We start from the raw sequence: 15,261 nt of genomic DNA, 5'->3' as shown, positions 1-15,261 counted from the left end.
TCCATACACCCAGCCATCAGATTTACCATGGAAGTCGAAAAAGATGGCAAGCTACCTTTTTTGGATGTCCTAATTAAAAAGAGACCTGATGGTTCAATGAGCCACTCTGTCTACAGGAAAGCTACCCATACGGATGCTTATCTGAAACCGGATTCCCACCACCATCCATCACAGAAGAATTATCTCATCAAGACTCTGTATCATAGAGCCCAATGCATATCCGACCAGGAACACATAGGCAGTGAACTCAAGCACGTACACCAAGCTCTTAAGGCTAATGGTTACTCCGACTTTACAATCCGCAAAGCTATCAAACCATGAAGAAGGACCCTCTTGAGGAGCCTTTCAAAACCATCACTTTACCCTACATTGCGGGGATCACAAAAAATATCTCCAAAATCTTGAATAAACACAAGATCCAGGTCCGTTTCAACACATTACATAAAATCCGTGATCTGGTTCCGTCTGTAAAAGATGTGATTTCGGACATACAATACAGGACCAACACCTCGGCCGTGGCAGATCATTGTTATAATTCAGTAGGTCACATGACATTGACTTTTCCAAGACAGAGGTTCTTTGTAAGCCATCTGGCTACCATGAGAAATTCGTTCATGAGGCTATCCACATATACAAGCACAGAGACAATTTCAACCGAGAAGATGGATTCTGGCTTAGCAATCATTGGAAAGATTTGATAAACCATTTCAGGTCTTAATTGATTGTTCATGCTTACAGTGGCTTTCAGACGGCATACAATAATTTTTTCGTCTCCCCCCTCCTCTTTTCAGAACATAGATGGACTTGTCCTTCTAAATAAACTGCTAAATCGCTGCGCGTGGTGCTAACGTTTTTTATAAATAAATAAATACACCGTTTAAAAATAAATAAATTTATGCAAACAGACATACCTGATGACGACCGTTTGTGTTATGGTCGAAACGTCGTGAGAATTGTATTGTTATATATATATTATTATTTTATTGTTTCCCTTCAACGTGACTTTACCGAAAGAACTAAGAATATTAATTACTGCAGTCACGAAAGCTTTAAATCACAAACCCACATCATTAACACGGACCCACATAATTAATAAGAAACTCACATCAACGCGAGGTTACATCTTTACCACTCACCCACAACACTGGACATCTGTGAGAAAGAGCTGTATAGCTCATCTGACTCCAGTATAAATATTCTGATTCTGACATGAACTCACATCGTCACGACTCACTCACAACACACCACCACCACTATCAGTAACACCACTAACGCCACCACTCCTCCTGCCAGTACACTACACAGACACACACGTCCTCACCACTCACATCACCACTCACCTACAGTTCCTCACTTCCTCCAGAGAGTCGCTGCTTCTGTCGTCTCGGTGCTTCTCTACCGCCACATGTGAGAAAAAAGATCGGCAGAAGCAAGTGGGGGCGGGGCTCGGTGATCACGCCCTCAGTGACGCAATATCCTGTGAGCCCCTCCCCCCCAGCACCTTCCCCCCCCCTCTACGCCCCCTCCCCCACTCACACCACCAAAGACAAAGGTCCCGCGTATTTAGCCTTAACAGAGCACTACTAACAACAACCCCACCACTAACAACGCCACCACCAATAACAACCCCACCACCAATAACAACCCCACTACCACTAACAACCCCACCACCACGAACACCACCACCACTACCACACCACCACTAATACACAGTTCTGATCCACTCCTCAGCTGCTCCCCACACGCGATGCTTCTGCTGCTCTCTACTTCCGCTTCCGCCGGTGAACGTGGCGCCAACTTCTGAAGCGGTTCGCTGCCTGGGCCTCCTCTGGGTCGACTCAGCCTGAAGGTGAGAACCTCGCATGGTGTGGACACCTCAGCAGTGGTGGAGGAGAGACAAAGGCGGCCCACAGCCGTAGGCTTCTAAACAGCTGCTGGGCTCACGGCATCGGTTCAAGCAGAGCCCGGCTCTGCTGCTGAGGCACTGAAGGTGGAAAGCGGCCCAGCGTGGCGGTCGAGTTGAGCCATTGCTGCTGATGAGAGGCTGATGGGATCAGTCAAATATACTTTTTCATCTTTGCAAAGAAGGGTTTATTGTGAAGGAGGCGAATCGCGTGCTGGCGGAGGAGGCCTCCACTAGACGCCGCTAATTAGGGTATTTGGTCTACTCTTCCACGCTGATCTCCACGTTTTGGAGCAAGGTGGGCGTACCCCCACTTTACCCCACCACATGCGGGTCGTTAGCTCACTGGACTTGCACTGCAGAGGTGCAGGTTCGATTCCATCGCCCACACACCCACCCACTCACTTGCCCACTCACCAACTCACCCACTAACCCATCTATCCACCCACCCACAGGGACATGTGGAGACACACGGAGACACATGGACACACGGATACATAGAGCCTTGATAAAGTGGTTGTGTAGGTGGTGTTAGAGTATCAGCATCAATGTGGTTGTTGTGGTTATGTTGCTTGTTATGGTTGTGGTGGTTGAGGTGATGTTGGTTGTGGTGGTTTTGGATGTGGTGGCTGCAGTTATAGTTGTGGTTGTATCGCTGGTTGTAGTCGTGGTTCAGGTTTTAGTTGTGGTGTAGGTGGTTATGTTAGTTGTTATGGTCCTTTTGGTTGTCGTAATAATTGCGGTTGTGGGGGGTATATTTTTTGTGGCTATAGTTGTGTACGTGGAGGTTGGAGTTTTCATGGTTATAGTTACAGTTGTGGTTATGTTATTGGTGTTGTTATACTTGGGGTTGTGGTTATAATTGTGATTGTGGTCAAAGTTGTGATGGTTATGTTATGTTTTGTGGTTATAGTTGTGGTGAAGGTGGTTATGTTGGCTTTCATGGTTGTTGTATGTGTAGGGAGCGGTAGAGTAGCGGTTGAACGCCACGCCACGGACCCGAGGAAGTTCGATTCCCGCTCACGGCCAACACCATTGACGATCATCTGAACCAGTCCAGGGCTTCCGCTACGTCGACTCTGCCTGAAATGAGTACCTGTTGTGGTGTGTAATAAACATCGCCACTCGGGAGACAAAGACGGTCGGGTGTAGTGCTGGCCACCCACCTGCTTGTGTTCCACACTGCGGGCCTCCATAGGTGCTCGCTAACAGAACTTGCCCCAACAGTCTTATAGGCTATAGAATAATTTTTTGTCTTTTGTTGTTGTATGTGTGTTGAACTTCTTTCGAACCATATGTTGCCACCTGTGATAACCGGAGATGCGGTTATAGTTGTAGTGGTTATATTATGGTTGTGGTTATAGTTGTATCTGGTTTTAGTGCTTAGAGTTGTGGTTATAGATATGGTTATAATTGTGGTTATAGTTGTGGGTGTGGTTATAATTGTAGTTGGTTTTGGTTATAGTTGTGGTTATAGTGGTTATGGTTGTTGGTTATGGTTGTGGCTGTGGTTACATTTGTGGTTACATTTGTGGTTGAATTTGTAGTTCTAGTTGTGGTTGTTGGTTTGTGGTGGTGAGGCTGGTGCAGGTGGTGGGTTGGAGGCCACGTTCCCTGCCCATGCGGTTCCAACAGCGATGGCTCCCTGTGCTATGTGGGTCACGTGAACTTGTCTCCCAGCATGCCTTGAAGTCATCATTATAGGAGCCCTCGCCTCCTCTTCGCACTCTCCTCCTATCTCTCCCCTCTCACCTCCACGCACTCTCCTCCTACCTCTCACCTCCTCCCCGTGTCTCCCCCTTTCTCTTTTTCCCAGGGTCTCCCTCCTCTCTCTCCCCGTGTCTCCTTCCTCTATGTCGCCGTGTCTCTCTCCTCTCCCTCCCCGCGTTTCCCTCCTATCTTTCCCCGTGTCTCTTCTCTCTCCCCGCTTTTCCCTCTCCAACCTCCCCCTGTCTCCCTCCTCTCTCTCCCCGTGTATCCTTTCTCTCCCCGTGTCTCACTCTTCTATCTCCCCCTGTCTCCCTCTTGCTTCCCGTGTCTCACTCACTCAGCCACCCACTCAGCCACTCACTCAACCACTCAGTCACTCAGCCACTCAATCACCCAGCCACTGACTCACTTAGCCACTCGCTCAACCTCTCACTCAACCTCTCACTCACTCAACCACTCACTCAACCACTCACTCACGCAGCCACTCACTCACGCAGCCACTCACTCACCCAGCCACTCATTCACTCAGCCACTCACTCAACCACTCACTCACTCATTCAACCTGTCAATCACGCAACCACTCAGCCACCAACTCAGCCACTCACTCAACCACTCACTCACTCAGCCACTCAAACACTAACTTACTCAGCCACTCACTCAGCCACCCACTCAGCCACTCACTCAACCACTCAGTCACTCAGCCACTCACTCACTCAGCCACTCACTCACTCAGCCTCTCACCAGCCACTCACTCAGCCACTCACTCAACCACTCACGTACTCAAGCTCTCAATCAACCACTCACTCAGCTGCTTAGTCACTCTGCTACCCACTCACTCAACCACTCACTCATTCAGCCTCTCACTCAGCCACTCACTAACTCAGCCACTCACTCCCTCAACCACTCAATCACTCAGCCACTCTCTCATTCAATCACTCACCTAGCCACCTGCTTATTTGTTTATTTTACCAGGTAAGGCTCATAAGATATGTATTTTTCAGACGTAACCTGGCCACATATGATTGCCCAATTAAGTGGCATTTTACGTGTCAATTGATATCAGCAACTATAAATGTGGAGTGACAAACAGGAGCTGGACAAAAATTCACACAACGAAGGGGAGAGTGAGAGAAACATGTGAACTCCAAATATACAACAGGCATCAGGGTCAGGATTGTTGTATATATTGTCTTGAAAAATAATAAAAATGAAATGAAAAATGCAAAAGGTGTATTTTACAAAATTAGGTAATTATGTCAATTTATGCAATTACGCTAATTAGGCTTGGCTTTGTTGTCTAGGGGTATTACCAATCGTGATAATTGTCAGTGATGTGTGGGTTCTGGGTCCATATTTGTCGTGTCACTGGGGTTTATAATAGGCTGGTAGGGTGGGTTTATAATGGCCATGTAGGGTGGGGTTATAATGGCTAGGGAGGGTCAGTTCATAATGGCCAGGTAGGGTGGGGTTATAATGGCCAGTGAGAGTGGGGTTATAATGGCCAGGTAGGGTGGGGTAAAATGGCCTTGTCAGGGGTCCACCTCCTCCACCACCAGTTCCACCTCAACCTCCTCCACCTCCCACCTCCTCGCAGGAACCCAGACCCAACAGGTGCCATGGGTTGCCACGCTACGTGCAGGAGGAGGAGCTCACCACTTGAATGTGACGAACAGTGAGCTTATCACTTGAATGTGAGATGCAGTGCGCTCATCACTTGAGTGTGAGATGCAGTGAGCTCATCACTTGAATGTGACATGCAGGGAGCTCATCACATGAATGAATGGGACATGCAGTGAGCTCATCACTTGAATGTGACACGCAGTGAGCTCAACACTTGAATGTAACATGTAGTTCACTGACCACTTGAATGTGACATGCAGTGCGCTCATCATTGAATGTGACATGCAGTGAGTTCGCCACTTGAATGTGACATGCAGTGAGCTCACCACTTGAATGTGACATGCAGTGAGCTCAACACTTGAATGTGACATGTAGTGCACTGACCACTTGAACGTCATGCAGTGCGCTCATCACTTGAATGTGACATGCAGTGAGCTGAACACTTGAAATGTGACATGCAGTGAGCTCATCACTTGAAAGTGACATGCAATGAGCTCACCACTTGAAAGTGACATGCAGTGCGCTCATCACTTGAATGTGGCATGCAGTGAGCTCGCCACTTGAATGTGACATGCAGTGAGCTCGCCACTTTAATGACATGCAGTGTACTCATCACTTAAATGTGATATGCAGTGCGCTCATCACTTGAATGGGACATGCAGTGTGCTCATCACTTGAATGTGACATGCAGTGAACTCACCACTTCAACGTGACATGCAGTGCGCTCGTTACGTGAATATGACATGCAGTGAGCTCGCCACTTCAATGTGACATGCAGTGAGCTCATCACTTGGACGTGACATGCAGTGTACTCATCACTTGAAAGTGACATGAATTGAGCTCATCACTTGAACATTACATGACATTTTCTACATCACACGACTATACTGACTATATATGATGGGGTATAGTCGTGTGATGTAGAAAAAAGTTTAGTTGGAGACATATATTTTTTGTGACGTAAAATTGTAATGTATAATGACTTTTTGTTAGTAGTAGGGTAGTTGCAGTTGCTTAGCGTCAATATACTAAATTCGTCCGCTGATATGTAACCTCAGCTTATTGGAGAGTATATTGAGTATATTGATTATATAGATGTAGTTTATATTTTAGTTTTTTTTTATCAGTTTACTACACGGTAGTCATTATATAGTGTAGTGTATACCCAGTTACTTAATGTTAACAGCTCAGATTATTGGAGAGTATATTTGTACATTGATTATATTGATGTAGTTTATATTTATTTTTTTCACATCGGTTTATTGCATGGTAGTAGGGTATGTGTAGTTCTTTAGAAACTCCCTTTTTTATTTTCCACATAATGCACTAGCTTGATACGCGGTGGTTTGGGCTGTTGCAGTTCTTTATTATTAAAATTTTATCTCCCTTTATTATTGCCAATCCTACATGATACACTAACATAATATGACTTTGAGACCCCCCACCTGCCTACACATTCCACAAGGAGTAACTAATCCCATATCTGCATTTGTCATAAACATGCTAAATTCCTCTGTTATGTAAACGTCTTTATCAAGACGCTCTCCTCCTCCCACCCAATTTAAAATAGGCTGCCAAGCTTAGCAGTGTTCGTTAGGACGCTGTCTTTCCGACAGCTCTGTTTCTTCACCTGAGGACGGCTGCTTGCGTTGTGGCCTAAACGTGAGAATTTTATTATATTGTTTGATTTTTATTATTTTATTTTTTCCTTTCTACGTGCCTTTACTGAAAGAACCAATAATATGGTGCATACCTACTTTTGGTGGGACCTGCTTTCCCTAGAGCAGTGCATACTGACTGTGGTAATACCTGCTATCACTACAGCATTGCATGCTGACTGGTGGTACTCTGCTATGACTACAGCATTGCATACTAACTGTGGTGGTATCCTGCTATGACTACAGCATTGCATGCTGACTGTGGTGGTATCCTGCTATGACTACAGCATTGTATGCTGACTGTGGTGGTATCCTGCTATGACTACAGCATTGCATACTGACTGCGGTGGTATCCTGCTATGACTTCAGCATTGCATACTGACTGCGGTGGTATCCTGCTATGACTACAGCATTGCATGCTGCGGCTGTATCCTGCTATGACTACAGCATTGCATACTGACTGTGGTGGTATCTGGCTATGACTACAGCATTGCATGCTGAATGGCGGTATCCTGCTATGACTACAGCATTGTGATGCTGACTGTGGTGGTATCCTGCTATGACTACAGCATTGCATGCTGACTGTGGTGGTATCCTGCTATGACTACAGCATTGCTTGCTGACTGTGGTGGTATCCTGCTATGACTACAGCATTGCATGCCGACTGTGGTCGTTTCCTGCTATGACTCAGTCATTGCATGCTGACTTTGGTGGTTTCCTGCTATGACTACAGCATTGTATGCTGACTGTGGTGGTATCCTGCTATGACTACAGCATTGCATGCTGACTGTGGTGGTATCCTGCTATGACTACAGCATTGCATACTGACTGCAGTGGTATTCTGCTATGACTTCAGCATTGCATACTGACTGCGGTGGTATCCTGCTATGACTACAGCATTGCATGATGACTGTGGTTGTATCCTGCTATGACTACAGCATTGCATGCTGACTGTGGTTGTATCCTGCTATGACTATAGCAGTGCATGCACACTGTGGTGGTATCCTGCTATGACTACAGCATTGCATGCTGACTGTGGTGGTATCCTGCTATGACTACAGCATTGCATGCTGACTGTGGTGGTATCCTGCTATGACTACAGCATTGCATACTGACTGCAGTGGTATCCTGCTATAACTTCAGCATTGCATACTGACTGCAGTGGTATCCTGCTATGACTACAGCATTGCATGCTGACTTTGGTTGTATCCTGCTATGACTACAGCATTGCATGCTGACTGTGGTGGAATCCTGCTATGACTATAGCAGTGCATGCTGACTATGGTGGTATCCTGCTATGACTACAGCATTGCATACTGACTGTGGTGGTATTCTGCTATGACTACAGCATTGCATACTAACTGTGGTAGTATCCGGCTATGACTACATCATTGCATGCTGACTGGCGGTATCCTGCTATGACTACAGCATTGTGATGCTGAATGTGGTGGTATCCTGCTATGACTACAGCATTGCATGCTGACTGTGGTGGTATCCTGCTATGACTACAGCATTGCTTGCTGACTGTGGTGGTATCCTGCTATGACTACAGCATTCCATGCTGACTGTGGTCGTTTCCTGCTATGACTCAATCATTGCATGCTGACTGTGGTGGTTTCCTGCTATGACTACAGCATTGTATGCTGACTGTGGTGGTATCCTGCTATGACTACAGCATGGCATGCTGACTGTGATGGTATCCTGCTATGACTACAGCATTGCATACTGACTGCAGTGGTATCCTGCTATGACTTCAGCATTGCATACTGACTGCGATGGTATCCTGCTATGACTACAGCATTGCATGATGACTGTGGTTGTATCCTGCTATGACTACAGCATTGCATGCTGACTGTGGTTGTATCCTGCTATGACTATAGCAGTGCATGCTCACTGTGGTGGTATCCTGCTATGACTACAGCATTGCATGCTGACTGTGGTGGTATCCTGCTATGACTACAGCATTGCATGCTGACTGTGGTGGTATCCTGCTATGACTACAGCATTGCTTGCTGACTGTGGTGGTATCCTGCTATGACTACAGCATTGCATGCTGACTGTGGTCGTTTCCTGCTATGACTCAATCATTGCATGCTGACTGTGGTGGTTTCCTGCTATGACTACAGCATTGCATGCTGACTGTGGTGGTATCCTGCTATGACTACAGCATTGCATGCTGAATGTGGTGGTATCCTGCTATGACTACAGCATTGCATACTGACTGCAGTGGTATCCTGCTATGACTTCAGCATTGCATCCTGACTGCGGTGGTATCCTGCTATGACTACATCATTGCATGATGACTGTGGTTGTATCCTGCAATGACTACAGAATTGCATGCTGACTGTGGTTGTATCTTGCTATGACTATAGCAGTGCATGCTCACTGTGGTGGTATCCTGCTATGACTACAGAATTGCATGCTAACTGTGGTGGTATCCTGCTATGACTACAGCATTGCATGCTGACTGTGGTGGTATCCTGCTATGACTACAGCATGGCATACTGACTGCAGTGGTATCCTGCTATGACTACAGCATTGCATACTGACTGCAGTGGTATTCTGCTATGACTACAGCATTGCATGCTGACTGTGGTGGTATCCTGCTATGACTATAGCAGTGCATGCTGACTATGGTGGTATCCTGCTATGACTACAGCATTGCCTACTGACTGTGGTGGTATTCTGCTATGACTACAGCATTGCATACTGACTGTGGTGGTATCCGGCTATGACTACAGCATTGCATGCTGACTGGCGGTATCCTGCTATGACTACAGCATTGTGATGCTGACTGTGATGGTATCCTGCTATGACTACAGCATTGCATGCTGACTGTGGTGGTATCCTGCTATGACTACAGCATTGCTTGCTGACTGTGGTGGTATCCTGCTATGACTACAGCATTGCATGCTGACTGTGGTCATTTCCTGCTATGACTCAATTATTGCATGCTGACTGTGGTGGTTTCCTGCTATGACTACAGCATTGTATGCTGACTGTGGTGGTATCCTGCTATGACTACAGCATTGCATGCTGACTGTGGTGGTATCCTGCTATGACTACAGCAAAGCTTGCTGACTGTGGTGGTATCCTGCTATGACTACAGCATTCCATGCTGACTGTGGTCGTTTCCTGCTATGACTCAATCATTGCATGCTGACTGTGGTGGTTTCCTGCTATGACTACAGCATTGTATGCTGACTGTGGTGGTATCCTGCTATGACTACAGCATGGCATGCTGACTGTGATGGTATCCTGCTATGACTACAGCATTGCATACTGACTGCAGTGGTATCCTGCTATGACTTCAGCATTGCATACTGACTGCGATGGTATCCTGCTATGACTACAGCATTGCATGATGACTGTGGTTGTATCCTGCTTTGACTACAGCATTGCATGCTGACTGTGGTTGTATCCTGCTATGACTATAGCAGTGCATGCTCACTGTGGTGGTATCCTGCTATGACTACAGCATTGCATGCTGACTGTGGTGGTATCCTGCTATGACTACAGCATTGCATGCTGACTGTGGTGGTATCCTGCTATGACTACAGCATTGCTTGCTGACTGTGGTGGTATCCTGCTATGACTAAAGCATTGCATGCTGACTGTGGTCGTTTCCTGCTATGACTCAATCATTGCATGCTGACTGTGGTGGTTTCCTGCTATGACTACATCATTGCATGCTGACTGTGGTGGTATCCTGCTATGACTACAGCATTGCATGCTGAATGTGGTGGTATCCTGCTATGACTACAGCATTGCATACTGACTGCAGTGGTATCCTGCTATGACTTCAGCATTGCATCCTGACTGCGGTGGTATCCTGCTATGACTACATCATTGCATGATGACTGTGGTTGTATCCTGCAATGACTACAGAATTGCATGCTGACTGTGGTTGTATCTTGCTATGACTATAGCAGTGCATGCTCACTGTGGTGGTATCCTGCTATGACTACAGAATTGCATGCTAACTGTGGTGGTATCCTGCTATGACTACAGCATTGCATGCTGACTGTGGTGGTATCCTGCTATGACTACAGCATTGCATACTGACTGCAGTGGTATCCTGCTATGAATACAGCATTGCATACTGACTGCAGTGGTATCCTGCTATGACTACAGCAGTGCATGCTGACTATGGTGGTATCCTGCTATGACTACAGCATTGCATACTGACTGTGGTGGTATCCGGCTATGACTACAGCATTGCATGCTGACTGGCGGTATCCTGCTATGACTACAGCATTGTGATGCTGACTGTGATGGTATCCTGCTATGACTACAGCATTGCATGCTGACTGTGGTGGTATCCTGCTATGACTACAGCATTGCTTGCTGACTGTGGTGGTATCCTGCTATGACTACAGCATTGCATGCTGACTGTGGTCATTTCCTGCTATGACTCAATTATTGCATGCTGACTGTGGTGGTTTCCTGCTATGACTACAGCATTGTATGCTGACTGTGGTGGTATCCTGCTATGACTACAGCATTGCATGCTGACTGTGGTGGTATCCTGCTATGACTACAGCATTGCATTCTGACGGTGGTGGTATCCTGCTATGACTACAGCATTGCATGCTGACTGTGGTGGTATCCTGCTATGACTTCAGCATTGCATACTGACTGCGGTGGTATCCTGCTATGACTACAGCATTGCATGCTGACTGCCGTTGTATCCTGCTATGACTTCAGCATTGCATGCTGACTGTGGTTGTATCCTGCTATGACTACAGCAGTGCATGCTGACTATGGTGGTATCCTGCTATGACTACAGCATTGCATACTGACTGTGGTGGTATTCTGCTATGACTACAGCATTGCATACTGACTGTGGTGGTATCCGGCTATGACTACAGCATTGCATGCTGACTGGCGGTATCCTGCTATGACTACAGCATTGTGATGCTGACTGTGATGGTATCCTGCTATGACTACAGCATTGCATGCTGACTGTGGTGGTATCCTGCTATGACTACAGCATTGCTTGCTGACTGTGGTGGTATCCTGCTATGACTACAGCATTGCATGCTGACTGTGGTGGTATCCTGCTATGACTACAGCATTGCTTGCTGACTGTGGTGGTATCCTGCTATGACTACAGCATTGCATGCTGACTGTGGTCGTTTCCTGCTATGACTCAATTATTGCATGCTGACTGTGGTGGTTTCCTGCTATGACTACAGCATTGCATGCTGACTGTGGTGGTATCCTGCTATGACTACAGCATTGCATGCTGAATGTGGTGGTATCCTGCTATGACTACAGCATTGCATACTGACTGCAGTGGTATCCTGCTATGACTTCAGCATTGCATACTGACTGCGGTGGTATCCTGCTATGACTACATCATTGTATGATGACTGTGGTTGTTTCCTGCTATGACTACAGCATTGCATGCTGACTGTGGTTGTATCTTGCTATGACTATAGCAGTGCATGCTCACTGTGGTGGTATCCTGCTATGACTACAGCATTGCATACTGACTGTGGTGGTATCCAGCTATGACTACAGCATTGCATGCTGACTGGCGGTATCCTGCTATGACTACAGCATTGTGATGCTGACTGTGATGGTATCCTGCTATGACTACAGCATTGCATGCAGACTGTGGTGGTATCCTGCTATGACTACAGCATTGCTTGCTGACTGTGGTGGTATCCTGCTATGACTACAGCATTGCATGCTGACTGTGGTCATTTCCTGCTATGACTCAATTATTGCATGCTGACTGTGGTTGTTTCCTGCTATGACTACAGCATTGTATGCTGACTGTGGTGGTATCCTGCTATGACTACAGCATTGCATGCTGACTGTGGTGGTATCCTGCTATGACTACAGCATTGCATACTGACGGTGGTGGTATCCTGCTATGACTACAGCATTGCATGCTGACTGTGGTGGTATCCTGCTATGACTTCAGCATTGCATACTGACTGCGGTGGTATCCTGCTATGACTACAGCATTGCATGCTGACTGCCGTTGTATCCTGCTATGACTTCAGCATTGCATGCTGACTGTGGTTGTATCCTGCTATGACTATAGCAGTGCATGCTGACTATGGTGGTATCCTGCTATGACTACAGCATTGCATACTGACTGTGGTGGTATTCTGCTATGACTACAGCATTGCATACTGACTGTGGTGGTATCCGGCTATGACTACAGCATTGCATGCTGACTGGCGGTATCCTGCTATGACTACAGCATTGTGATGCTGACTGTGATGGTATCCTGCTATGACTACAGCATTGCATGCTGACTGTGGTGGTATCCTGCTATGACTACAGCATTGCTTGCTGACTGTGGTGGTATCCTGCTATGACTACAGCATTGCATACTGACGGTGGTGGTATCCTGCTATGACTACAGCATTGCATGCTGACTGTGGTGGTATCCTGCTATGACTACAGCATTGCATGCTGACTGTGGTTGTATCCTGCTATGACTACAGCATTGCATGCTGACTGTGGTGGTATCCTGCTATGACTATAGCAGTGCATGCTGACTATGGTGGTATCCTGCTATGACTACAGCATTGCATACTGACTGTGGTGGTATTCTGCTATGACTACAGCATTGCATACTGACTGTGGTGGTATCCGGCTATGACTACAGCATTGCATGCTGACTGGTGGTATCCTGCTATGACTACAGCATTGTGATGCTGACTGTGATGGTATCCTGCTATGACTACAGCATTGCATGCTGACTGTGGTGGTATCCTGCTATGACTACAGCATTGCTTGCTGACTGCCGTTGTATCCTGCTATGACTTCAGCATTGCATGCTGACTGTGGTTGTATCCTGCTATGACTATAGCAGTGCATGCTGACTATGGTGGTATCCTGCTATGACTACAGCATTGCATACTGACTGTGGTGGTATTCTGCTATGACTACAGCATTGCATACTGACTGTGGTGGTATCCGGCTATGACTACAGCATTGCATGCTGACTGGCGGTATCCTGCTATGACTACAGCATTGTGATGCTGACTGTGATGGTATCCTGCTATGACTACAGCATTGCATGCTGACTGTGGTGGTATCCTGCTATGACTACAGCATTGCTTGCTGACTGTGGTGGTATCCTGCTATGACTACAGCATTGCATACTGACGGTGGTGGTATCCTGCTATGACTACAGCATTGCATGCTGACTGTGGTGGTATCCTGCTATGACTACAGCATTGCATGCTGACTGTGGTTGTATCCTGCTATGACTACAGCATTGCATGCTGACTGTGGTGGTATCCTGCTATGACTATAGCAGTGCATGCTGACTATGGTGGTATCCTGCTATGACTACAGCATTGCATACTGACTGTGGTGGTATTCTGCTATGACTACAGCATTGCATACTGACTGTGGTGGTATCCGGCTATGACTACAGCATTGCATGCTGACTGGCGGTATCCTGCTATGACTACAGCATTGTGATGCTGACTGTGATGGTATCCTGCTATGACTACAGCATTGCATGCTGACTGTGGTGGTATCCTGCTATGACTACAGCATTGCTTGCTGACTGTGGTGGTATCCTGCTATGACTACAGCATTGCATGCTGACTGTGGTCATTTCCTGCTATGACTCAATTATTGCATGCTGACTGTGGTGGTTTCCTGCTATGACTACAGCATTGTATGCTGACTGTGGTGGTATCCTGCTATGACTACAGCAATGCATGCTGACTGTGGTGGTATCCTGCTATGACTACAGCATTGCATACTGAGGGTGGTGGTATCCTGCTATGACTACAGCATTGCATGCTGACTGTGGTGGTATCCTGCTATGACTTCAGCATTGCATACTGACTGCGGTGGTATCCTGCTATGACTACAGCATTGCATGCTGACTGCCGTTGTATCCTGCTATGACTTCAGCATTGCATACTGACTGTGGTGGTATCCGGCTATGACTACATCATTGCATGCTGACTGTGGTTGTATCCTGCTATGACTATAGCAGTGCATGCTGACTATGGTGGTATCCTGCTATGACTACAGCATTGCATACTGACTGTGGTGGTATTCTGCTATGACTACAGCATTGCATACTGACTGTGGTGGTATCCGGCTATGACTACAGCATTGCATGCTGACTGGCGGTATCCTGCTATGACTACAGCATTGTGATGCTGACTGTGATGGTATCCTGCTATGACTACAGCATTGCATGCTGACTGTGGTGGTATCCTGCTATGACTACAGCATTGCTTGCTGACTGTGGTGGTATCCTGCTATGACTACAGCATTGCATACTGACGGTGGTGGTATCCTGCTATGACTACAGCATTGCATGCTGACTGTGGTGGTATCCTGCTATGACTACAGCATTGCATGCTGACTGTGGTT

Source organism: Petromyzon marinus, assembly GCF_048934315.1.
Source record: "Petromyzon marinus isolate PM22_M1 ecotype Great Lakes invasive population chromosome 68 unlocalized genomic scaffold, UKy_Petmar_22M1.pri1.0 chr68_unloc.1, whole genome shotgun sequence".
Classification (NCBI taxonomy): domain Eukaryota; kingdom Metazoa; phylum Chordata; class Hyperoartia; order Petromyzontiformes; family Petromyzontidae; genus Petromyzon; species Petromyzon marinus.
This window is presented reverse-complemented; position numbering follows the sequence as displayed.